Source organism: Muntiacus reevesi, chromosome 1, assembly GCF_963930625.1.
Source record: "Muntiacus reevesi chromosome 1, mMunRee1.1, whole genome shotgun sequence".
NCBI lineage: Eukaryota > Metazoa > Chordata > Mammalia > Artiodactyla > Cervidae > Muntiacus > Muntiacus reevesi.
Window position 1 is genome coordinate 179722284 of NC_089249.1, and position 8544 is coordinate 179730827.

At 41.4% G+C, this 8544-nt stretch overlaps 1 pseudogene; it reads left to right on the top strand.

Moving 5' to 3' along the window:
• The first annotated feature begins 5547 nt into the window (after positions 1-5547).
• Positions 5548-6903, top strand: LOC136165195 (large ribosomal subunit protein uL4 pseudogene; annotated as a pseudogene).
• Positions 6904-8544: the final 1641 nt, after the last annotated feature.

The window sequence follows — 8544 nt, forward strand, 5'->3', positions numbered from 1 at the left end:
TAGTCAATAAAGCAGAAATGGATGTTTTCTGGAACTCTCTTGCTGTTTCGATGATCCATCGGATATTGGCAATTTGATCTCTGGTTCCTCTGCCTTTTCTAAAACCAGCTTGAACATCCGGAAGTTCTCGGTTCACGTATTGCTGAAGGCTGGCTTGGAGAATTTTGAGCATTACTTTACTAGTGTGTGAGGTGAGTGCAATTGTGCAGTAGTTTGAGCATTCTTTGGGATTGCCTTTCTTAGGGCTTGGAGTGAAAGCGGACCTTTTCCAGTCCTGTGGCCACTGCTGAGTTTCCAAATTTGCTGGCATATTGAGTGCAGCACTTTCACAGCATCATCTTTCAGGATTTAAATAGTTCAACTAGAATTCCATCACATCCACTAGCTTTATTCATAGTGATGCTTTCTAAGGCCCACTTGACTTCATATTCCAGGATGTCTGGCTCTAGGTGAGTGATCACATCATTGTGATTATCTGGGTTGTGAAGATCTTTTTTTGTACAGTTCTCCTGTGTATTCTTGCCACCTCTTCTTAATATCTTCTGCTTCTGTTAGGTCCATACCATTTCTGTCCTTTATTTAGCCCATCTTTGCGTGAAATGTTCCCTTGGTATCTCTAATTTTCTTGAAGAGATCTCTAGTCTTTCCTATTCTGTTGCTTTCCTCTATTTCTTTGCACTGACTGCTGAGGAAGGCTTTCTTATCTCTCCTGGCTATTCTTTGGAACTCTGCATTCAAATGGGAATATCTTTCCTTTTCTCCTTTGCTTTTTGCTTCTCTTCTTTTCACAGCTATTTGTAAGGCCTCCTCAGACAGCCATTTTGCCTTTTTGCATAGTAGCTATATAATTTTCTGCTAAAGACTAGCTGGGGGTGGGGGCACTCTTTCTGCCCCCTTCCTATGTCTGTGTCAGAAGCTTTCTCCATCTCTTTTATATTTCAATAAAACTTTATCACACAAAAGCTCTGAGCTATCAAGACTCGTCACTGGCCCCAGATTGAATTCCTCTCCTTTGGAGGCCAGGAGTCCCAGCATCTTTCACGGCTCAGAACCAACATTTAATCTTGGGGGCTCATTCAGGATTCTTCAGGACAGGGTAAGGACACTTGGAGCTCTAGTTCTTTGTTCTCCTAGCAAACACGTTTTGTGCTGTACTTTAATAACTCTGTGGTGTGCTTGTGTGTGTGATTGGTTGAAAGAGACAAACATGTGGGAAGCAAGAGCTGTATCCTAAACTGCGGTTCCATGGTAACCTCATAAGGCTTATGGAAGAAACCCTGTCAGGAGATTATACCAACCTCCTAATGTTAAGAGGCACCCAATGTCTCCTTCAGGGAATGGCCAGAGATGGACAAAGCATGAGGACGGAACTCTCCTTTCTCGGTCAAACTTTCCAGTCTCTTGACCATTTCATAACTTTCTGGAAATTAGAATTACTAACCTAATCTGTTGGACTTTCGAAGGACTTGTAGCTATGCTGTTACTTTGCACTGTTACTTAGGTCCCAACCTTGGAATGGTAGTCAGGAAGAGTCTAGCCTTGCTAGGAGTCGAAAGTTCAGAAGGAGGTGGAGCTCTAGCTCCAAGAGCATCTCATGGGTTAAAGGTTATTCAGATTGGAAGCACAGTGGGCTTCTTCCCTTGGTAACGCTGGCTCTTAATGGACCAGAGGAGGTTCCACAGTGGCTTTTGTCCCAACTCCTTAGATAGTCTTTCTGTGGACTCTGTGGGAGTGAACTGGAAGGACTGACCCTAATAACTCGAAGACAAAAATCACTTTTTCCTCTTTGGCCAGCTCTTCACCATCTCGTTTGCTATCACTTATAGTGGTGTGGTGATGCTCAGAAGGCACATCTTGGCTTTATGTTCGTAATGGTCTTAGAGTGGTCAGGAATACACTCAGGGTTGGTCACAGGCACCTAGGAGAAAAGTGTTTCCCCTAGAGGTCTTAGCTTTGGAGGCATTCCAGAAGGTTACCCTGATTTCGCCTCAGGTGGCATCAGAGGCAGGCAAAGGTTTAATGGTGAGAAACTGGGTATTAGCCTGAGATGCCATCAGGTCTACCCCTGATGCATCTCCATGCTGCCCCAGTGTTAGAACCGGGAGGGACAGTAGTGGCACGGCTGTGTTGGTAAGAAACAGGTTAACTCTGGCCAGGGAAGGAAACTTAGGTGGAAGGCCTGTCTCCACCCCCATCTAGAGCAGGGAGGGGCACCTCTGTTAGAAAGATGGTGCTGGATGCTTTTTTCCTCTCTTACAGATGGGAGCTAAAAATTTCAGCCTCACTCCTTTGAAAACTTGGGATAGATTTGATCCCCAGAGCTTAAAGAAGACATGCCTGATCTTCCTATGTGATACTGCATGTCCATGGTATCCACTGGAGGATGGTGAACGGTGGCCGGTTAGAGGATCTCTTAATTACAATACTGTTTTACAATTAGATAGGTTCTGTAGAGAACAAGGGAAATGGGTAAAACTAGCATGTGTGTTGCTCTTTTTCTCTCTGTGAGACATGCCAGATTTATGTCCTAAGGGTATAGATTCAGGTATGAAACCTTCAGCTCCCTCCTGTCCTCCTACTTTACCCCATACCCAGTGCTCCAAACTGAGCAAACTGAAAGTCAGGGAACCACCCCCCTCCTCCCGCCCCCCACCCCCAGGAAAGGTTGCCTTGGTCCTGGTAGAAACTCAAACAGAAATTCAAGTTGCCTTGGTCTCGGTAAAAACCCAAACTGAGTTTCAAACTGCCCAAGTAGAGGTCCAAACAACCCCTGTTTCAGTATGACCTCAGACTACTCTGATTTCAGTAGAAACTCAGACAGTCAAGGTAAGAAAGCTCAGACAACCAAAACTAAGGGTGAAATACAGGATGAGATGGAGGACAGGAGACAAAGAGATAAATAAAAGCAGGTTTCTCCAATCTATCTCTGGGATCATATGTTCAGAGCAGCCAGAGAGGCTGGGGCACAACTGCACAAGCTGTTGCCTCTTCATGAAGCATCCACCAGGAAAGATACTCAATCTATTAGAGTTAATAAGCTCTTTTCTTATCAAGAAATAGAAAGAATCAAGGAGGATCTGGGAGACTATTTAGAGGACCCAGAAAAATATGTTAGAGCCTTCAAGGGTGTTACATTGCTTTATGACCTTACTTGTGATTTACCTGGGACAGACGCTGACTCCCAACTTAAAAACTCGAGTTTTGGGGGAAACTTTTGCCTATGGAGATGAATGGCTTGGTAATGAATCAGTAGGGAAGCAGAAGGATGAGATAGCCAACCTCCCCGTGGGAATCAGGTGGTCCCAACTATAGAACCAGACTGGGACTACAACACAGCTAAAGGAAGATGGGATCAGAGTTATTCTGTCAGATGTGTTCTTGAAGGACTCAGACAAGCATGTGTTAAGACTTTAAAATATGCCAAATTGGCAAACATAAAATAGAAAGAGAAGGAAGCACCTGGTAAATTCCTAGATAGACTGAGGGAAGCCCTTCACAGACTCTTTGAGATTTATCCCAAAAGTGAAGGGGAAAGAGTGATCTTAAAAGATAGATTTCTCACTCACTCAGCTCCAGATATCTGCCATAAACTATTAAAACAGGTGCATGGACTAAACCAGTCTTTAGATAATCTGTGGCAGCTGGCTCAGAAAGTCTATTAGACCAGGGAGTATGAGAAAAAGAAAGCCAGAAAAAGACAAAGGAATAGCCAGTAATGGCTGTCAGAACCGTTCTTAAACAGCTTGAGAAAAATGCCAGGAGGGACCTAGGTGAAAAGGGGTGGGCTTGCTATTACTGTAAATCTCATACATCATGATCAAGTTGGGTTTATTCCAGGATGCAAGGATTCTTCAATATGCGCAAATCAATCAATGTGCTACACCATATCAACAAATTGAAAGATAAAAACCACATGATCATCTCAACAGATGCAGAAAAAGCCTTTGACAGAATCCAGCATCCATTTATGATAAAAATGCTTCAAAAAATGGGCATAGAAGGAACCTATCTCAACATAGTAAAGGCCATTATATAAAAACCCACAGGAAACATTCTCAATGGTGAAAAGCCAAAAGTTTTTCCCTCTGAGATCAGGAACAAGACAAGTGTCCACTCTCACCACTATTATTCAACATAGTTTTGGAAGTCCTAGCTATAGCTATTAGAGAAGAAAAAGAAATAAAAGGAATCCAGATCAGAAAAGAAGAAGGAAAACTCTCACTGCTTGCAGATGACATGAAACTATACATAGAAAACTCAAAAGAAACTATCAGAAAATTACTAGAGCTAATCAGTGAATTCAGCAAAGGCACAGGTCAATGCACAGAAATCACTTGCACTCCTATATACTAACAATGAAAAACCAGCAAGAGAAATTAAGGAATCAATCCCGTTCACCATTGCAAAAAAGAAAGAATAAAATATCTAGGAATAAACTTACCTAAGGAAAAAAAAAAAGACATGTATATGGAAAACTATATGAACTGATGAAACTCAGAGATGACATAAACAGATGGAGAGATATTTCATGTTCCTGGGTGGGAAGACTCAAAATTGTCAAAATGACTATATTATCAAATGCAATCTACAGATTCAATACAATCCCTATCAAATTACCAATAGCTTTTTTTCCACAGAACTACAACAAAAAATTTCACATTTCATATGGAAACATAAAAGACTCCAAAGAGTCAAAGCAGTCTTGAGAAAGAAGAACGGAGCTGGAGAAATCAACCTTCCTGACTTCAGACTATACTACAAAGCTACAGTCATCAAACAGTATGGTACTGGTGCAAAAACAGAAATATAGACCAATGCAACAAGATAGAGAACCTAGAGATAAACCCACACACTTATGGGTACCTTATTTTTGACAAAGGAGGCAAGAATATACAACGGGGCAAAGACAGCCTCTTCAATAACAGGTGCTGGGAAAACAGGACAACTACATGCAAAAGAATGATCACTACCTAATGCCATACACAAAGATAAACTCAAAATGGATTAAAGACCTAAATATAAGACCAGAAACTATTAAACTCTTGGAGGAGAACATAGGGTTGATGACATAAATCAAAGCAAGAACTCCCATGACCCACCTCCTAGAGTTATGGAAATAAAAATAAAAATAAACAAGTGGGACCTAATTAAGCTCAAAAGTTTTTTGCACAGCAAAAGGAAGCTACAAACATGGTAAAAAGACAACCATTAGAATTGGGGGAAATAGTAGAAAGGGAAACAACTGATAAAGAATGAATTTCCAAAATATACAAGCAGCTTATACAACTCAATACCAAAACAGCAAACAACCCAATCAAAAACTGGGGAAAGGGACCTGAAGATACATTTCTCCAAAGGAGACATATGGATGGCTAACAAGTACATGAAAAGAAGCTCAACATCACTAGTTATCAGAGAAATGCAAATCAAAACTACACGAAATACACCTCACACCAGTCAGAACGGCCACCATTAAAAAGTCTACAAACACCTTTTCCTGTGGGAGCTGCAGGATTGAGAGGAGCATGGCCTTCTCCTCTCCCCACCATGGTGTGAGCTCGTCCACAGATATCAGTGTACTCCGAAAAGGGGGAGTCCTCTGGCAAAAATGCCACTTTGCCTGCTGTGTTCAAGGCTCCCATTCGACCCGATATTGTTAACTTTGTTCCCACCAACTTGTGCAAAAACGACAGACAGCCCTATGCTGTCAGTGAATTAGCAGGTCATCAAACCAGTGCTGAGTCTTGGGGTACCGGCAGAGCTGTGGCTCGAATTCCCAGGGTTTGAGGTGGCGGGACTCACCGTTCTGGTCAGGGGCTTTTAGAAATATGTGTCGTGGGGGCCGCATGTTTGCACCAACCAAGACCTGGTGATGTTGGCACCGCAGAGTAAATACAATGCAGAAGCGATATGCCATCTGCTCTGCACTGGCTGCCTCAGCCTTGCCAGCGCTGGTCATATCTAAAGGTCATCATATAGAGGAAATTCCTGAACTTCCTTTGGTGGTTGAAGATAAAGTTGAAGGCTACAAGAAGACCAAGGAGGTTGTTTTGCTTCTGAAGAAACTTAAGGCCTGGAATGATATCAAGAAGGTTTACGCCTCTCAGCGAATGAGAGCTGGCAAAGGCAAAATGAGAAACCCTCACTGTATCCAGCGCAGGGGACCCTGCATCATCTATAATGAAGACAAAGGTATCATCAAGGCCTTCAGAAACATCCCTGGAATTACTCTGCTTAATGTAAGCAAGATGAACATTTTGAAACTTGCTCTTGGTGGTCATGTGGGACCATGTGGGACCATTTGGACTGAAAGTGTTTTCCAAAAGTTAGATGAGCTGTATGGCACTTGGCATAAAGCAGCCTCCCTCAAGAGTAACTACAACCTCCCCATGCACAAGATGCTCAATACAGACCTTAGCAGAATCTTGAAAAGCCCAGAAATTCAAAGAGCACTCCGAGCACCATGCAAGAAGATTCATCGCAGTGTCCTGAAGAAGAATCCACTGAAAAACCTGAGAATCATGTTGAGGCTTAACCCATACGCAAAGACCATGCACCAGAACACCATTCTTCAACAGGCCAAGAACCACAAAATCCACATGGATAAGGCAGCAGCAGCACTAGAAGCCAAATCAGATCAGAAGGGGGTTGAGGGCAAGAAGCCTGTGGTGGGAAACAAAGAAAAGAAGGCTGTTGGCAATAAGAAGCTGAAGAAGCCTGCAGTGGGGAAAAAGGCTGCAGGGACCAAGAAACCAGCAGCTGAAAAGGAACCCACAGAAAAGAAACCCACCTCAGAGGAAAAGAAGACTGCTGCATAAACTTAAATTTGTTTATTCCATAAAGGCCAAATCATTTTGGACAGCTAATTTTGAATAAAGACCTGAACAAAGAGGCAATGAGAAACATGGGGGGAAAAAGTCTACAAACAATAAATGCTGGAGAGGGTGTGGAGAAAAAGGAACGCTCTTACATTGTTGGTGGGAATGTTAGCTGATGCAGCCACTATGGAAGAGGGTATGGAGACTCTTTAAAAAGCTAGGAATAAAGCCACCATCTGAGCCAGCAATCCCACTGCTAGGCATATTCCCTGAGGAAATCAAAACTGAAAAAGTCACATGAACCCCAATGTTCACTGCAGCTCTATTTACAATAGCTAGAACAGGGAAGCAACCTAGATGTCCACCGATTGATGAATGGATGAAGAAGCTGTGGTACATATATACAATGGAATACTACTCAACCATAAAAAGGAACGCATTTGAATCTGCTCTAATGAGGTGGACAAAATTAGAGCCCATTATACAAAGTGAAGTAAGTCAGAAAGAGAAATATAAATATCATATACTGACACATACATATGGAATCTGAAGAGATGGCACTGATTAATTTATTTTCAGGGTGGCAATGGAGAAACAGACATAGAGAACAGACCTATGGACAAGTTGGAAGGAGAGAAGGGAGAAGGCGAGAGGTACAGAGAGTAGCATATAAATTTACAATACCATGTGTAAAACACACAGCCAATGGGAATTTTCTGTATGACTCAAGGAACTCAAACAGGGTCTCTGTGACAGGCTGAAGGGTGGGGTGGGAAGGGAGATGGGAGGGAGGTCTGGGAGGGAGGGGACATAGGTATACCTATGGCTAATTCTTGTTGATGTATGATAGATAACCACAAAATTCTGAAAAGCAATTATCCTTTGATTAAAAAATTTAAAAAAAAAATCAAACCCCAAACAATTAAGAAAATGGCAATAGGAACATATATATCAATAATTACTTTAAATATAAACAAATTAAATGCTCCAACCAAAAGGCACAGACTGGCTGAATGAAAACAAAAACAAGACCTATGTACATACTCTGTCTACAAGAAACCCATTACAGACCTAAAGACACATATAGACTGAAAGTGAGAGGATGGAAATTATATTCCATGCAAATGGAAAGCAAAAGAAAGCTGGAGTAGCAACCCTCATATCAGACAAAAGAGACCTTAAAATAAAGATTACAAGAGATAAGAAAGGACACTACATAATGATCAAGAGATTGATCCAAGAATAAGACATAACAATTGTAAATATCTATGCACCCAACATAGGAGCACCTCAATACATAAGACAAACACTAACAGAGATAAAGGGAGAAATTGACAGTAACACAATAATAGTAGGAGACTTTATCACCCCACTCACACCAGATGATCAAAATAGAAAATTATTAAGGAAACACAAGTCTTAAATGATACATTAGATGAGATGGATCTCATTGATATCTTCAGGATCCAAATGCAGAATACTCCTTCTTCTCAAGTGCGTATGAAACATTCTCCAGGATAGACTATATCTTGGGTCACAAAGCAAACCTCTGTAAATTTAAGAAAATTGAAATCATATCAAGCATCTTCTCTGACCACAACGCTATGGGACTAGATATCAATTACAAGAAAAAAACTGTAAGAAACAAAAACACATGGAGATTAAAAAATATGTTTCTAAATAACCAACAGGTTACTGAAGAAATCAAAAGGGAAATAAAAAAATT